The sequence below is a fragment of the Hyperoodon ampullatus genome, assembly GCF_949752795.1.
Source record: "Hyperoodon ampullatus genome assembly, chromosome: 2".
Classification (NCBI taxonomy): Eukaryota; Metazoa; Chordata; class Mammalia; order Artiodactyla; family Ziphiidae; genus Hyperoodon; species Hyperoodon ampullatus.
The window spans coordinates 56,184,495-56,203,303 of record NC_136915.1 but is presented as its reverse complement, the minus strand read 5'-3'; the positions used below and the strand labels follow the sequence as shown (position 1 = coordinate 56,203,303).

Genomic DNA, 18,809 nt, shown 5'->3' with positions numbered 1-18,809 from the left:
AATTAAGAAATCAGCAACTTAAATAATCATATATATGTGTGTATATATATATATATATATATATATTTGCTATATGTAAACCTCATGATAATCACAAACCAAAAATCTATAACAGATACATACCCAAAACCCAGAAAGGAATCCAAATATAACACTAATTACAATCATCAAATCACAAGAGAAGAGAACAAAAGACAAAGAAAGGAATAAAAAAGAACTACAAAAACAACTCAGAATAATGAACAAAATGGCAATAAGTACATGCCTATCCATAATTACTTTATATGTAAATGGTCTAAATGCTCCAATCAAAAGACAAAGAATGTCTAAATGGATACTAAAACCATATATATATATATATATATATATATATATATGCTGCCACAAGACCTATATATATGCTGCCTATAAGAGACTGACTTCAGATCTAAAGACACATACAGACTAAAAGTGAGGGAGTGGAAAAAGATATTCCATGCAAATGGAAATTAAAAGGAAGCCAGATAGCAGTACTTATATCAGCCAAAATAGACTTTAAAATAAAGACTGTAACAAGAAACAAAGAAGGACATTACATAAAGATCAAGGGAATTAATCAAAGAAGAAGATATAACAATTGTAAATATATATGGACCCAACATGGGAGTTCCTAAATACATAAAGCACACATTAACAGACATAAAGGGAGAAATTGACAGTAACCCAATAACAGTAGGGCATATGGACAGAAAATCAATAAAGAAACACAACCCTTAAACAACACGTTAGACCAGATAGTATATATATATGTGTGTGTATGCACATGCGTGTGTGTATATACATATATACATACATACATACACACACATATATGTATATATATATAATATTCCACTGAAAAGCAGCAGAATATGCATTCTTTTCAAATACACATGGAACATGTGCACATGGATGCACATGGAATGTGTGCACATGGATGCACATGGAGCATGTGCACATGGATGCACATGGAACATACTAGGCTACCAAGCAGGTCTCAGTAAATTTAAGAAAACTAAAATCATATCAACCATCATTTCTGACCACAATGCTATGAAACTAGAAATCAACTATAGAAAAAAAGACTGCAAAATACACAAACACATGGAGGCTAATCAATATGCTACTAAACAACGAAGAAATAAAAAAATCTGGGAACAAATGAACATGAAAACACAATAATTCAAAATCTATGGGGGCTGGGGGTGCCCGCTCCTCCCCCAGTGGGTGGCTGGGCTGGCAGTGCTGAGCTCCCTGTGTGTGGCACAGGGGGCGCCTGATGGATGCAGTGCCAGTGGGCGATGGTGCTTCAGCAGTGTGCTCAGCTGGGCCCCCTCCCACTCCCCTGCTCCTCTCATCCACGTCCCCCCAGCTGTGCGGCCACCATGGCGTCTGGTGAGGAGGACAGTACCAATGGCAGTGCCTCGGAGGCCATGGGCAAGAGGAGGTGCCTAGGCTTCTTGGCCACCGCCTGGCTCACCTTCTACAGCATCACCACGACTGCAGGGTGGCTGGTACTGGCTACTACATGTACTGTAGTAAAAATGTACTGGCTGGTACATTTTTATGTGGGAAAAGGAATACACAAAGGTTTATATAAAAGTATTTAGAAGACACTTAAATTTTTCCAGACATTTGCATTGCTTGCAGAATTGTACCTACTTCTGTGCTTGTGGCTGGGGTCCAAGTGAGTTCAAGAGTCTTTATGGTGTGGCTCTTTACTCACATTATAAAACCAATATAATTTTTTTTATCATTTATATCCTGTCAGAGTTGCTGGTGAACTTCTTATGATATATGCTGCCTTATCATATGTGAAGAAAAAAGGAATGTTCTCAATAAGACTTCTGAATAAATACAATGCTTCTTTTGACTATTATTATTTTCTTCTTATAACCATGGCCTCATATATACCATTGTTTCCACAATCTACTTTCATATGTTACGTCAGAGAAGAAAGGTGCTTCATGGAGAGGTGATCGTTGAAAGGGATGATGAAATGATCCCTACAACAAGGTGTTTTTTCCAGAATAACCAGGATTACTTGAGTCTAAGGGTTAATAACAGGAATAAACAGGTTCATGAAAAAAAAATCTATGGGATGTAGTAAAATCAGTTCTAAGAGGGAAGTTTAGAGTGATAAAGTCTACCTCTGGAAACAAGAAAAATCTCAAAATTTCAAACCTTACACCTAAAGGAATTAGAAAAAGAAGAACAAACAAAACCCCAGAAGAAGCAGAAGAAAAGAGATCATAAAGATCAGAGCAAAAATAATTGAAAAGAGATCATAAAGATCAGAGGTAGTAGTAGAAGAAATGAGATCATAAAGATCAGAGCAAAAATAAATGAAATAGAGACAAAAAAGAAAAAAGAAAAGATCAATGTAACTAAGAGCTTGTTCTTTGAAAAGATAAATAAAATTGATAAGGCTTTAACCAGACTCACCAAGAAAAATAGAGTGATGGCTCAAATCAATAAAATCAGAAATGAAAAAGGAGACTTTGCAATTGACATCACAGAAATACAAAGATTCATGAGAGTACTACAAACAACTACATGCCACGGAAATGGACAATTCAGAAAAAATGGGCAAATTCTGAGAAATCTACAGTCTCCCATGACTGAACCAGGTTTAAATCGAAAATATGAACAGACCAATTACCAGTAATGAAATTGAATCAGTAATTTTAAAAACTTCACAAAAACAAATGTCCAGCACCAGATGGCTTCACAGGTGAATTCTACAAAACATTTAAAGAAGAGTTAACACCTATCATTTTCAAACTATTTCAAAAAATTGCAGGGTAAGGAGCACGTCCAAACTCATTCTACAAGGCCAGCATCACCATCACACCAAAACTAAACAAAAATATCATCACAAAAAAGGAAAATTAGAGGCCAGGGTCACTGACAAACATATATGCAAAAATCCTCAAAAAATATTAGCAAACTGAATCTAACAATACATTAAAAGGATCATACACCATGATCAAGTGGGATTTATCCCAGGGATGCAAGGCTGGTTCAATATCTGCAAACCAATCAGTGTGATACATTACATTAACGATTTGAAGAATAAAAATCATATGATCTCCATACTGGCTGTATCAATTTACATTCCCACCAACAGTACAAGCAGTTTCCCTTTTCCCCACACCCTCCCAGCATTTATTGTTTATAGATTTTTTGATGATGGCCATTCTGACTGCTGTGAGGTGATACCTCACTGTAGTTTTGATTTGCATTTCTCTAATGATTAGTGATATTGAGCATCTTTTCATGTGTTTGTTGGTAATCTGTATATCTTCTTTGGAGAAATGTCTGCTTAGGTCTTCTGCCCATTTTTGGATTGGACTGTTTATTTTTTTGATATTGAGCTGCATGAGCTGCTTCTATATTTTGGAGATTAATCCTTTGTCAGTTGCTTCATTTGCAAATATTTTCTCCCATTCTGAGGGTTGTCTCTTCATCTTTTTAACAGTTTCCTTTGCTGTGCAAATGCTTTTAAGTTTCATTAGGTCCCATTCGTTTATTTTTGTTTTTATTTCCATTTCTCTAGGAGGTGGGTCAAAAAGGATCTTGCTGTGATTTATGTCATAGAGTGTTCTGCCTATGTTTTCCCCTAAGAGTTTGATAGTGTCTGGTCTTACATTTAGGTCTTTAATCCATTTTGAGTTTATTTTTGCGTATGGTGTTAGGGAGTGTTCTAATTTCATTCTTTTACATGTCCCTGTCCAGTTTTCCCAGCACCACTTAATGCAGAGGCTGTCTTTTCTCCATTAGGTAGTCTTGCCTCCTTTATCAAAGATAAGGTGACCATATGTGCGTGGGTCTATCTCTGGGCTTTCTATCCTATTCCATTGATCTATATTTCTGTTTTTGTGCCAGTACCATACTGTCTTGATTACTGTAGCTTTGTAGTATAGTCTGAAGACAGGGACCCTGATTCCTCCACCTCCGTTTTTCTTTCTCAAGACTGCTTTGGTTATATGGGTTTTTCTGTGTTTCCATACAAATTGTGAAATTTTTTGTTCTAGTTCTGTGAAAAATGCCAGTGGTAGTTTGATAGGGATTGCATTGAATCTGTAGATTGCTTTGGGTAGTATAGTCATTTTCACAATGTTGATTCTTCCAATCCAAGAATATGATATATCTCTCCATCTGTTTATATCATCTTTAATTTCTTTTATCAGTGTCTTACAGTTTTCTGCATACAGGTCTTTTGTCTCCTTAGGTAGGTTTATTCCTAGGTACTTTATTCTTTTTGTTGCAATGGTAAATGAGAGTGTTTCCTGAATTTCCCTTTTAGATTTTTCATCATTAGTGTATAGAAATGCAAGAAATTTCTGTGCATTAATTTTGTATCCTGCTACTCTTCTGAATTCATTGATTAGCTCTAGTAGTTTTCTGGTAGCATCTTTAGGATTCTCTGCGTATAGTATTATGTCATCTGCAAATAGTGACAGTTTTACTTCTTCTTTTATGGTTTGGATTCCTTTTATTTCTTTTTCTTCTCTGATTGCTGTGGCTAGAACTTCCAAAACTATGTTGAATAAGAGTGGTGAGAGTGGGCAACCTTGTCTTGTTCCTGACCTTAGAGGAAATGGTTTCAGTTTTTCACCATTGAGGACGATGTTGGCTGTGGGTTTGTCATATATGGACTTTATTATGTTGAGGTAAGTTCCCTCTATGCCTACGTTCTGGAGAGTTTTATCATAAATGGGTGTTGAATTTTGTCAAAAGCTTTTTCTGCATCAATTGAGATTATCACATGGTTTTTATCCTTCAGTTTGTTAATATGGTGTATCACATTGTTTGATTTGTGTATATTGAAGAATCCTTGCATTCCTGGGATAAACCCCACTTGATCATGGTGTATGATCCTTTTAATGTGCTGTTGGATTCTGTTTGCTACTATTTTGTTGAGGATTTTTGCATCTATGTTCATCAGAGATATTGGCCTGTATGGAGGTTCCTTAAAAAATTAAAAATAGAACTACTATATGACCCAGCAATCCCACTACTGGGCACATACCCTGAGAAAACCATAATTCAAAAAGAGTCATGTACCACAATGTTCATTGCAGCACTGTTTACAATAGTCAGGACGTGGAAGCAACCTAATTGTTCATCGACAGAGAATGGATAAAGAAGATGTGGCACATATATACAATGGAATATTACTCAGCCATAAAAAGAAATGAAATTGAGTTATTTTTAGTGAGGTGGATGGACCTAGAGTCTGTCATACAGAATGAAGTAAGTCAGAAAGAGAAAAACTAATATGCTAACCCATATATATGGAATCTAAAAAAAATGCTTCTGAAGAACCTAGGGGCAGGACAGGAATAAAGACACAGATGTAGAGAATGGATTGAGGACACGGGGAGGGGGAAGGATAAGCTGGGACGAAGTGCGAGAGTAAAACTGACATACATACACTACCAAATGTAAAATAGATAGCTAGTGGGAAGCAGCTGCATGGCACAGGGAGATCAGCTTGGTGCTTTGTGACCACCTAGAGGGGTGCGATAAGGAGGGTGGGAGGGAAATGCAAAAGGGAGGGGATATGAGGATATACATATACATATAGCTGATTCACTTTTTTATACAGAAGAAACTAACACAGCGCTGTAAAGCAATTATATTCCAATAAAGATGTTAAAAAATCATATGATCTTCTCAATAGAGCAGAAAAAGCTTTTGACAAAATTCAACATTAATTTATGTTGATAAACATGCTTATAAAGTATGACATACTTAAAAAGTATGTCAACATACTTTGTAAAAAGTCTCCAGAAAGTGGGTATAGAAGGAACATACTTCAACATAATAAAGGCATGTGAGCCTTTAGACACAGAGCTAACATCATACTCAATGGTGAAAAGCTGAAAGCATTTCCTCTAAGTTTAGGAATAAGACAAGGATGCCTACTCTAGCCACTTTTATTCAACATATTATGAGAAGTGCTAGCCACTCCAATCTGGCAAGAAAAAGAAGTAAAAAGAATCCAAATTGGAAAGGAAGAAGTTAAACTGTCACTGTTTGCTGATGACAATACTATACACAGAAAATATAAAGATGCCACCAAAAAACTACTAGAGCTCATCAATGAATTTAGTGAAGTTGCAGGATACAAAATTAATATACAGAAATCTGTTGCACTTCTATAACAACAAAGTATCAGAAAGAGAAATTAAGGAAACAATCCCTTTTGCAATCATATCAAAAGAATAAAATACCTAGGAATAAATCTAACATAGGTGGTTAAAGATCTGTACTTGGAAAACTGTAAGACACTGATGAAAGACATTGAAGACAACACAAACAGATGGAAAGATATTCCATGTCATGATTTGGAAGAACTGATATTGTTAAAATGACCATACCACTGAACGCAACCTAAAGGTTCAATGCAATGCCTATCAAAATACTAAAGGCATTTTCCACAGAACTAGAACAAATAGTTTTTAAATTTGTATCAAAACACAGAAGACCCTGAATAGCTAAAACAATCTTGAGAAAGAATAACAGAGCTGGAGGTATCATGTTCCATGACTTCATACTATACTACAAAGCTGCAGTAATCAAAACAGTATGGTACTGGCACAAAAAGAGATATATAGATCAATGGAATAGAGAATCCAGAAATGAACTCACACTTATGTGGTCAATTTATTACAAAGGAGGCAAGAATATACAAAGGCAAAAAAGTCTCTTCGAGAAATGGTGTTGGGAAAACTGGACAGCTACATGCAAAAGAATCAAACTGTACTGCTTTCTCACACCATTACAAAAATAAACTCAAAATGGATTAATGGCTTACCATCAATAAATTCACACCATTACAAAAATAAACTCAAAATGGATTAATGGCTTAAATGTAAGTCATGAAGCCACAAAAATTCTAGAAGAAAACATAGGCAGAGCACTCTTTGACATAAATTGTAGCAATATTTTTTGTATCTGTCTCCTATGGCAAAGGGAACAAAGTAAAAATAAACAAAGCGGACCTAATTCAACTTAAAAGCTTTTGCATAGCAAAGGAAACCATTGGCAAAACAAAAAACCAACCTACTGAATGGGAGAACATATTCTCAAATGATATGACCAATAAGGGGTTAATATCTAAAATCTATAAACATCTCATACAACTCAGAATCACAAAAACATACAACCTGATTAAAAAATCGGTAAGAGACCTGAATAGACATTTTTTCGAAGAAGACATACAGATGGCCAACAGGTCCATGAAAATATATTCAACATTGCTAAACATCAGAGAAATGTAAATCAAAACCACAATGAGATATCACCTCACACCTGTCAGACTGTCTATTGTCAAAATGACCACAGATAACAAATGCTGGTGCAGATGTGGAGAAAAGGGAACACTTGTACACTGTTGGTGGGAATGTAAATTTTTGCAGCCACTATGGAAAACAATATGAAAGTTCCTCAAAAAACTAAAAATAGAACTATCTGCAATTCCACTCCTGGGTATGTATTTGAAAAAACTGAAAATACTAATTCAAAAAATATACAAGAACCCTGATATTTATAACAGCATTATTTACAATAGCCAAGATATGGAAGTGTCCATCAGAAGATGAATGGATAAAGAAGAAGTGGTATATATATATACAGTGGAATACTACTCAGCCATAAAAAAGAATGAAATTTTGTTATTTGCAGCAACGTGGGTATTATGGGTATTATGCTTAGTGAAATAAGTCAGACAGAGAAAGACAACTACTATATGTTATCACTTATATGTGAAATCTAAAAAATAAAGCAAACGAATATAAAAAAACAGAAGCAGCTTCACAGATATAGAGAACAATCTAGTGGTTACTAGTGGGGAGAAGGAAGGTGGGGGCAAGATGGAGGTAGGAGATTAAGAGGTACAAACTACTATATATAAAATAAATAAGCTACAAGGATATATTGTACAGCAGAAGAAACATAACCAACATTTTATAATAACTTTAAATGGAGTATAATCTATAAAATTGTAAATCACTATGTTGTACACCTGAAATTAATATAATATTGTAGCTATCTAGGAAAAGAGAGACCTTAAATAAAAAGTCATACAATTAATGTACAGTTATGAAATCGGCTTAGAGAGTTTTAGGTGAGAATTAAAGGGAATTCATCTCATGTCCGCAGGTTCGGAATTCTGGATCTAATCTTTATAGTTTAGAAAAGCCAGTTTAAAAAAAGCAGGATCGGGGACTTCCTTTGTGGGGCAGTGGTTAAGAATCCGCCTGCCAATGCAAGGGACATGGGTTCGAGCCCTGGTCCAGGAAGATCCTACATGCTGCAGAGCAACTAAGCCTATGTGCCACAACTACTGAGCCTGAGCTCTAGAGCTGACGAGCCACAACTACTGAGCCCGTGGGCCACAACTACTGAAGCCCACGTGCCTAGAGCCCATGCTCCGCAACAAGAGAAGCCACCACAATGAGAAGCCTGTGCACCGCAAAGAGTAGCGCCCTCTCACCACAAATAGAGAAAGCCCGTGCGCAGCAACAAAGATCCGATGCAGCCAAAAATAAAATAAATAGCAGGTACACAGACTGGCTTTTTAAAATAAAAGCATGATAGTGTTCAGGAGGTAACAGATACCGATTATCCACATGTTTTTTTCATCTTTTCTATATTAATTCTTCTATTTATACCCACTCAATATGTAAAATGCAGCTGCCTGTGCAGTTCTCCTAGTTGTAAATGACACAACAAAGTCTTAGCTTAATTAAAAGACTATAAACGGTGGGGGGGAAATCCCAGCTTCTTTCCCTTTTCTTCTGCTATCAATGGGATTAGGGTAGCTCTTCATCCAATGTTGCCTTCTGATGCCTATCACAGGCATTCTCAGAACCACCAGATAATGAGAGGTATTACCAAGTCAGGGAGAGGGAGAAAAAGGCTTATTTTCCAATTATGAATGTACTGATTCATTAACACTGACTTGAGCATTCATTTTAGATTCAGGTTGTCATGGACTTGCATTTAAACAATAGTGGCATGTTGATCTCTGCTATCTTTCAACAATCTTGCACGGGATGCCATTTAAGAAACAGCAGAAAGAGGAGCTGAAAAGGAGTAAAATATTCATGGCCAAAGTCAAAATTATATAAGCTGGCTGAGGAACACATTCTTTTTACTCATCTTTGGCAAATCTCAAAATGTAGTACAATAATGGATTATTGTACAAACTTTAAACTAGACACTAAGAAATCCAAAGTAGAGAGCTCATTACCTCATCCAAAATCTACCTAAAGTCATGGAAAAGTTAATGGTAGTATTAGTTAAAGCATCAAGTTACAAGAGTTTAAATATTTACTGTTATATTTATTTTTCAATATTTATGAATGTACCCAATATTTCTATAAGACTATACCTCGTTAGTGATGCAGCACCAAAAATATAGTCAATTTCCATAGAAAGCATCATATTACTTTAATTAATATTTATTGTTCAAGTAACCATCTCAAACTATTTTTCTTAATCTAAATTTGCTTTGGATTTAGGAGAATATTTTATATCTTTGTCATACATCAGTGGCTTAGATACCACTTTCAAAATTTTTGTCCATCTCCAGGCATCAACTTTATTTTCTTCATATTTTTGTTTAAATTGACTAATTTTATTTTAATTAACTTGACTTAAGTAATAATATGATTAAAATCAAGGGATTGGTATGATAGCTGTAATTTTTCAAATAACCATTAAAATAAACCCAGAGTGTAGAGTCCATAATTGTTATTACCTGGACTGTTAGTTCAAGGCAAGCTATAACTCTTGTTGCTTTTAAGCTGCTGAAAACTGAGATTTTCTGCTTTTTATTACAGAATAACTTAGCCTATCCTGAATGATGAGGTAGAAAATTTTTATATTAATGGTTGTGCACCACCCCTCAAATTTTGCATTCAAAATTTCCTAAAATCCTTTAGTGGCTGCAAAAGTAAAAACTCACAAAGTGAGAACACAAGAATGCCAGCAAAAAGTGGCTAGGAGGAAGAAATTTTAATAGCTGCATGGAGCTGGGGAGAAAGAGTTCAAAGTTCACATTCTGTCAAGTTAGAAGGGTTTGGTGAACATCTCAGACTTTTCACTAAAACCTCAGAAAAGCCATACCTTATAAGAAGCCCAGGACTACAGGCTCCAGTCTAGAATTAAATGCAAAATGAAAATAAATCCATTATAACAGAACTTAAAACAAGCCTCCACTTATGATTAACGTGATTCATATGTGTGGTTAGTAGAGGCTGAGAGTGGGAGGAGGGAGAATTGGAGCAAGGTCGTCAAAAGGTACAAATTTCCACTAAAAAGACAAATAAGTACTAGAGGCACAATGTAGAACATGATGATTATATTTAACACTGCTTGATACACAGGAAAGTTGTTAAGCGTAAATCCTAAGAGTTCTCATCACAAGCAGAATTTCCCCCCTCCTTTTCCCCTTTCTTCTTTTCTTTATATTATATCTATATGAGATAATGGATTCTACCTTAACCTATTGTGATAATCATTTCATGATATATGTAAATCAAACTATCATGCTGTATGCCTTAAACTTATCTGGTGATGTATGCCAATTGTTTCTCAGTAAAACTGAAAAAAAAAAGATTAATGTGATCCACCAATAGCTTAACTCTCTGTTAGTACAAATTCAACTTTCTTTCAAAAATACGGTATCTCTATAATGTATCATCCATACTGTCCAGGATAAAATAAGGTATTACTAGAAATTTGGAGAAACAGGAACATATAAGCAAACAATCAAAGAGAAAACATAGTCAAGAGAAGCAAATCCATAGATGACTTTTATGTTAGCATTCAGACAGGAATTTAAAAATAGGTTTTATAAATATGTTAATGGATTAAAAAGAAAAGATGAGCTGGACTTCCCTGGTGTCGCAGTGGTTAAGAATCTGCCTGCCAATACAGGGGAGATGGGTTCGATCCCTGGTCCAGGAATATCCCACATGCTGCGGAGCAACTAAGCCTGTGTGCCACAACTACTGAGCTCACGTGCTGCAACTAGTGAAGCCCATGGGCTCTAGGGCCCGTGTGTTGCAACTACAGAAGCCCGTGAGCCTAGAGCCTGTACTCCACAATAAGAGAAGCCACCACAATGAGAAGCCTGCAGGCTGCAATGAAGAGTAACCCCTGCTAGCCTCAAATAGGGAAAGCCTGTGTGCAGCAATGAAGAACCAATGCAGCCCCCCCCCCAAAAAAAAAAGATGAGCAAAATGGGTGAAAGACAGGGAATCCCAAAAACGAAATAAAAATTATAAAAGAACCAACTTGAAATTCTAGAGCTGAAAAAATACAATATCAAAAAAGAAAACATTGGGACTTCCCTGGTGGTGCAATGGTTAAGAATCCATCTGCCAATGCAGGGGACACAGGTTTGATCCCTGGTCTGGGAAGATCCCACATGCCGTGGAGCAACTAAGCCCGTGTGCCACAACTACTGAGCCTGAACGTCACAACTACTGAAGCCAGTGTGCTCTAGGGCCTGCATGCTGCAACTAATGAGCCCGTATGCTGCAACTACTAAAGTCTGCACACCTATAACCTGTGCTCCGCAACAAGAGAAGCCACTGCAATGAGAAGCCTGCACAGTGCAATGAAGAGTAGCCCCGAATTGCTGCAACTAGAGAAAGCCCATGTGCAGCAACGAAGACCCAACACAGCCAAAAACAAAAAAAAAAAAAGAAAAAGAAAAAATTAATTGATAGAATTTAAAAGATTGGATACTGCAGAAAAATGGACAAATCAATTTAAAGACAAGAGAACAGAAATTATACAAACTGAAGAATAGAGAGAAAATAATTGAAAAAGTTAGCCAAACTGCAGTGACTTGTGGGACAACAAACTGATTGACACATGGGTAATTGGAGTGCCAGAAAAAAAGGAGAGAGTATGGGGTAGAAATTTTGTTCTTAAGAAATAAGATAAAACATTTCCTTAACTTAGTGGAAATACATCAACCCACAAATCCAAATAGCTCAGAGAACTCCTAAAAGGATAAATACAAAGAACACCACATCCAAGCAAATGACAGTCCAACTGCTAAGACCCACAGATAAAAAGAAAAATTTTTAAACAGAGAAAATATATAAGAATGATATCTTATTTTTTATTATAAAATAATGGAGTTAAACAAAATAGAATGACATCTTTAAAGTGTTGAAATGAAAAACTATCAACTTAGCATTCTATATCAGTAAAAATATCTTTCAACAATGAAGAAGAATAGAGATTTTTCAGATAAAAGAATGGTGAGATGATTTATGTTCTGCAGAAATTCATGAAAAAAAATGTTAGAAGAAATTCTTGTGTCTGAAAGGAAATGATACCAGGTGGAAATCTGGATCTAGAGGAAGGATTCTGGAACAGCAAAATGGTAAATATGTGGCTACGTATAGATTACTATTTTTTCTTCACTTAATTTCTCTTCGGATGATTAAACTTTTAAAGCAAAAATAATAACAGTGTATTATGGAAGTTTATAATATATAATAGCAAAATATATAACAATAATTGCACAAGCAATAATTACACAGGAGAGGAAGTGAATGAGTTCATACTGTTGTAAGGTACATTATACATAAAAAGGTCATAGGGGGCTTCCCTGGTGGCGCAGTGGTTGAGAGTCCGCCTGCCGATGCAGGGGAAATGGGTTCGTGCCCCGGTCTGGGAAGATCCCACATGCCGCGGAGCGGCTGGGCCCGTGAGCCATGGCCGCTGGGCCTGTGTGTCCGGAGCCTGTGCTCCGCAATGGGAGAGGCCACAACAGTGAGAGGCCCACATACCGCAAAAAAAAAAAAAAAAAAAAAAAAAGGTCATAGGAAGAGTTATAGCTAAAAAACTAATAAATAAGATAAAATAAAATAAAGATATTCAACCCAAAAGAAGATAGAAAAGGAGGAGAAATAAAAACAGACAGGATGAATAGAAAACAAAAAGCAAAATATGTCAGAATATAAAGAAAAATAGATAAAAATCATAATCATAGCTGAAGATTTTAATACCCCCTTCTCAGTAATTGATAAAACAAGTAGTAGAAAAAATCAATAAAACTATGGTAAGACAACCAACATGACTTAACTGACCACTATACAGAGCATCTGCAGTGTATACATTCTTTTCAAGTGCACATTTACCAAGACAGACCATATATTAACCTGTAAAAAAAAAAAAAACTCAATAGATTTCAAAAGTTAGATATCACAAAGAGTATGTTGTCTGACCTCAATAAAATTAAATCAGAATTTAATAATGAAAAATATCTAGAATATTATAAATATTTAGAAATTGGGTAAAACATTTCTAAATAAATTATGGGTCAAGAAAAAGTCACAAAGAAAATAGAAATTACTTGGAGCTAAATGCTAATGAGAACACTACTTTAAAAATTTGTGGGATACAGCTAAAGAAGTGATTAGAGAAACATTTATAGCTTTAAATGAATATATTGAAAAAGAAGACAGTTTTAAAAGCAATGATCTAAGATTTTCACATAAATGTTAGAAAAATAACATCAAATTAAACACAAAGTACATAGAAGAAGGAAATAGAAAAGAGTGAAAATAAAAGAGAAAATAGACAAAAAAACTAACAGAGCCAAGAGTTAATATTTTGAAAAGATTAACAAAATAAATAAATCCTACCAATACTAGTCAAAAGGAAAAAGAATAAAAACACAAATTATTAATATCAAGAATGAAAAAGATGGAATCACTTGAGATCCTACAGACATTAAAAGGAAATAAGAGAATACTATTAAGAATTTTATGCTAATAAATTCAACAACTGTTAAGAAATGGACAAATTTCTCAAAAATCACCACTTACCAAAACTTACAAAATAAGAAATAGAAAATCTGAAGGGCCCTACATCTATTCAGAAAATGAGTATGTAATAAAAACTTTCCTACAGAGAAAACTTTGGCCCACATGGCTGTACTCATGAACTCAGTCGTGCATTTAAGGAATAAATAATCAGTTTCACACAAATTACTCCTGAAAATAGAGAATGGTAGAACTTTTTCCAACTTATTTTATGGGGCCAGTAAATCCTAATACCAAAACCTGACAAAGAGAGTACTAAAGTAGAAAATAAAATTAATATCCTTCATGTAGCGTAGAGGTAAAAATCCTTCACAAGATATTAACAAATGAACTCTTGCAATATATAAAAAAGGTAATACATTATGAGCAAGGGAGTTGATCCCAAGGAATGCAAGGTTGGTTTCACACTTAAAAACCGGTTATTTTGATTCACATTACTTAAATAAAAGATGAAAATAATATAATCATCTTTCTGGATGCAGAAAAAACATTTGAAAAAATACATCTTTTTTTTGACAACTTTATTGGAGTAAAATTGCTTTACAATGTTGTGTTACTTTCTGCTGTATAACAAAGTGAATCAGCTATATGTATACATATATCCCCATATCCCCTCCCCCTTGCATCTCCCTCCCAGCCTCCCTATCCCACCCCTCTTGGTGGACATAAAGGACAGAACTGATCTCCCTGTGCTATGCAGCTGCTTCCCACTAGCTATCTATATATCTCTCCATCTGTCTGTATCATCTTTAATTTCTTTCATCAGTGTCTTATAGTTTTCTGCATACAGGTCTTTTGCCTCCTAGGTAGGTTTATTCCTACCTATTTTATTCTTTTTGTTGCAACGGTAAATGGGAGTGTTTCCTTAATTTCTCTTTCAGATTTTTCATCATTAGTGTATAGAAATGCAAGAGATTTCTGTGCATTAATTTTGTATCCTGCTATTCTACCAAATTCATTGATTAGCTCTAGTAGTTTTCTGGTAGCATCTTTAGGATTCTCTGCGTATAGTATTATGTCATCTGCAAATAGTGACAGTTTTACTTCTTCTTTTATGGTTTGGATTCCTTTTATTTCTTTTTCTTCTCTGATTGCTGTGGCTAGAACTTCCAAAACTATGTTGAATAAGAGTGGTGAGAGTGGGCAACCTTGTCTTGTTCCTGACCTTAAGAGGAAATGGTTTCAGTTTTTCACCATTGAGGACAATGTTGGCTGTGGGTTTGTCATATATGGCCTTTATTATATTGAGGTAAGTTCCCTCTATGCCTACGTTCTGGAGGGGTTTTATCATAAATGGGTGTTGAATTTTGTCAAAAGCTTTTTCTGCATCAATTGAGATTATCATATGGTTTTTATCCTTCAGTTTGTTAATATGGTGTATCACATTGATTGATTTGCATATATTGAAGAATCCTTGTATTCCTGGGATAAACCCCACTTGATCATGGTGTATAATCCTTTTAATGTGCTGTTGGATTCTCTTTGCTACTATTTTGTTGAGGATTTTTACATCTATGTTCATCAGTGATATTGGCCTGTAGTTTTCTTTTTTTTGTGACATCTTTGTCTGGTTTTGGTATCAGGGTGATGGTGGCCTCGTAGAATGAGTTTGGGAGTGTTCCTCCCTCTGCTATATTTCGGAAGAGTTTGAGAAGGATAGATGTTAGCTCTTCTCTGAATGCTTGATAGAATTCTCCTGTGAAGCCAGCTGGTCCTGGGCTTTTGTTTGTTGGAAGATTTTTAATCACAGTTCCAATTTCAGTGCTTGTGATTGGTCTGTTTATATTTTCTATTTCTTCCTGGTTCAGTTTCAGAAGGTTGTGCTTTTCTAAGAATTTGTCCATTTCTTCCAGGTTGTTCATTTTATTGGCATAGAGTTGCTTGTAGTAATCTCTCATGATCCTTTGTATTTCTGCAGTGTCAGTTGTTACTTCTCCTTTTTCATTTCTAATTATGTTGATTTGTCTTTTCCCTTTTTTTCTTGATGAGCCTGGCTAATGGTTTATCAATTTTATTCATCTTCTCAAAGAAGCACCTTTTAGTTTTATTGATCTTTGCTACTGTTTCATTTCTTTTTCATTTATTTCTGATCTGATTTTTATGATTTGCTTCCTTCTGCTAACTGGGGTTTTTTGTTGTTCTTCTCTCTCTAATTGCTTCAGGTGTAAGGTTAGATTGTTTACTTGAGATTTTTCCTGTTTCTTGAGGTATGATTTTATTGCTATAAACTTCCCTCTTAGAACTGCTTTTGCTGCATCTCATAGGTTTTGGGTCATCATGTTTTCTTTCTCATTTGTTTCTAGGTATTTCTTGATTTCCTCTTTGATTTCTTCAGTTATCTCTTGGCTATTTAGTAGTGCATTGTTTAGCCTCCATGTGTTTGTATTTTTTACAGTTTTTTTTTCCTGTAATTGATATCTAGTTTCATACCATTGTGGTCAGAAAAGATACTTGATACAGTTTCAATTTTCTTAAATTTACCAAGGCTAGATTTGTGACCCAAGACATGATCTATCCTGGAGAATGTTCCATGAGCACTTGAGAAGAAACTGTATTGTTTTTTTTTTTTTTTTGGATGTAATGTCCTATAAATATCAGTTAAGTCCACCTTGTTTAATGTGTCATTTAAAGCTTGTGTTTCCTTACTTATTTTCATTTTGGATGATCTGTCCATTAGTGAAAGTGGGGTGTTATAGTTCCCTACTATGATTGTGTTACTGTCAATTTCCCCTTTTATGACTGTTAGCATTTGCCTTATGTATAGAGGTGTTCCTATGGTGGGTGCATAAATATTTACAATTTTATATCTTCTTCTTGGATTGATCCCTTGATCATTATGTAGTGTCCTTCTTTGTCCCTTGTAATAGTTTTTAAAGTCTATTTTGTCTGATATGAGAATTGATACTCCAGCTTTCTTTTGATTTCCATTTGCATGGAATATCTTTTTCCATTCCCTCGCTTTCCGTCTGTATGTGTCCCTAGGCCTGAAGTGGGTCTCTTGTAGACAGCAGATACATGGGTCTTGTTTTTGTATCCATTTAGCCAGCCTATGTCTTTTGGCTGGAGCATTTACTCCATTTACATTTAAGGTAATTATCAATATGTATGTTCCTGTTACCATTTTCTTAATTGTTTTGGGTTTGTTATTGTAGGTCTTTCCCTTCTGTTTCCTGCCTAGAGAAGTTCCTTTAGCATTTGTTGTAAAGCTGGTTTGGTGATGCTGAATTCTCTTAGCTTTTGCTTGTCTGTAAAGGTTTTAATTTCTCCATCAAATCTGAATGAGATCCTTGCTGGGTAGAGTAATCTTGGTTGCAGGTTTTGCCCTTTCATCACTTTAAATATGTCCTGCCACTCCCTTTTGGCTTGCAGAGTTTCTGCTGAAAGATCAGCACTTAATCTTATAGGGATTCCCTTGTATGTTATTTGCTGCTTTTCCCTTGTTGTTTTTAATATTTTTTCTTTGCATTTAATTTTTGATAGTTTGATTATTAGGTGTCTTGGTGTGTTTCTCTTTGGATTTATCCTGTATGGGACTCTCTGCACTTCCTGGACTTGATTGACTATTTCCTTTCCCATATCAGGGAAGTTTTCAACTATAATCTCTTCAAATATTTTCTCAGGGCTTCCCTGGTGGTGCAGTGGTTGAGAGTCCACCTGCCGATGCAGGGGACACGGGTTCGTGCCCCAGTCTGGGAAGATCGCACATGCTGCGGAATGGCTGGATCCGTGAGCCATGGCCACTGAGCCTGCGTGTCCGGAGCCTGTGGTCCGCAACACGAGTGGCCACAACAGTGAGAGGCCTGCATACCGCAAAAAAAAAAAAAAAAAAAAAAAATTCTCAGTCCCTTTCTTTTCCTCTTCTTCTTCTGGGACCCCTATAATTTGAATGTTGATGCATTTAATGTTGTCCCAGAGGCCTCAGGCTGTCCTCAAGTTTTTTCATTATTTTTTCTTTATTCTGCTCTGTGGTAGTTATTTCCACTATTTTATCTTTCAGGTCACTTATCCGTTTTTCTTCCTCAGTTATTCTGCTTTTGATTCCTTCTAGACAATTTTTAATTTCATCTATTGTGTTCTTCATCATTGCTCGTTTGCTCTTTAGTTCTTCTAGGTCCTTGTTAAACGTTTCTTTTATTTTCTCCATTCTATATCCAAGATTTTGGATCATCTTTACTATCATTACTCTGAATTCTTTTTCTGGTAGACTGCCTATATCCTCTTCATTTGTTTGGTCTGGTGGGTTTTTACTTCATTCCTTCATCTGTTGCATATCTCTCTGTCTTCTCATTTTGCTTACCTTACTGTGTTTGGAGTCTCCTTTTCGCAGGCTGCAGGTTCGTAGTTCCTGCTGTTTTTGGTGTCTGCCCCCAGTGGGTCAAGTTGGTTCAGTGGGTTGTGTAGGCTTCCTGGTGGAGGGGACTGGTGCCTGTGTTCTGGTGGATGAGGCTGGATCTTGTCTTTCTGGTAGGCAGGGCTGCATCCAGTGGTGAGCTTTGGGGTGTCTGTGAACTTATTATGATTTTAGGCAGCCTCTCTGCTAATGGGTGGGGTTGTGTTCCTGTCTTGCTAGTTTTTTGACATAGGGTATCCAGCACTAGAGCTTGCTGGTCGTTGAGTGGTGCTGGGTCTTAGCATTGAGATGAAGATCTCTGGGAGAATTCTTACCAATCGATATTACGTGGGGCCGGGAGGTCTCTGGTGGTCCAATGTCCTGAACTTGGCTCTCCCACCTCAGAGGCTCAGGCCGGACACCCAGCCAGAGCACCAAGACCCTGTTAGCCACACGGCTGCTACTGTTGGAAGGTCTCCTGAAGAGGTGGGGTGTGACTATGGCTCACCACGGGGACAAGGACACTGGCGGCGGAAGTTCTGGGAAGTACCTCACCATATTTTCTTGATAAGAGTCTCAGAAAAGTAGGACTA

At 36.1% G+C, this 18,809-nt stretch overlaps 1 pseudogene across 1 annotated transcript in view; it reads left to right on the top strand.

Moving 5' to 3' along the window:
- Positions 1-1,297: 1,297 nt before the first annotated feature.
- Positions 1,298-18,809, top strand: part of LOC307064441 (very-long-chain (3R)-3-hydroxyacyl-CoA dehydratase 1-like) — an 86,331-nt pseudogene continuing 68,819 nt past the window's right edge. Inside the window, exon 1 of the transcript in view lies at positions 1,298-2,034. The product of the transcript in view is annotated as a very-long-chain (3R)-3-hydroxyacyl-CoA dehydratase 1-like (transcript). The remainder of the gene's footprint in view (positions 2,035-18,809) is intronic.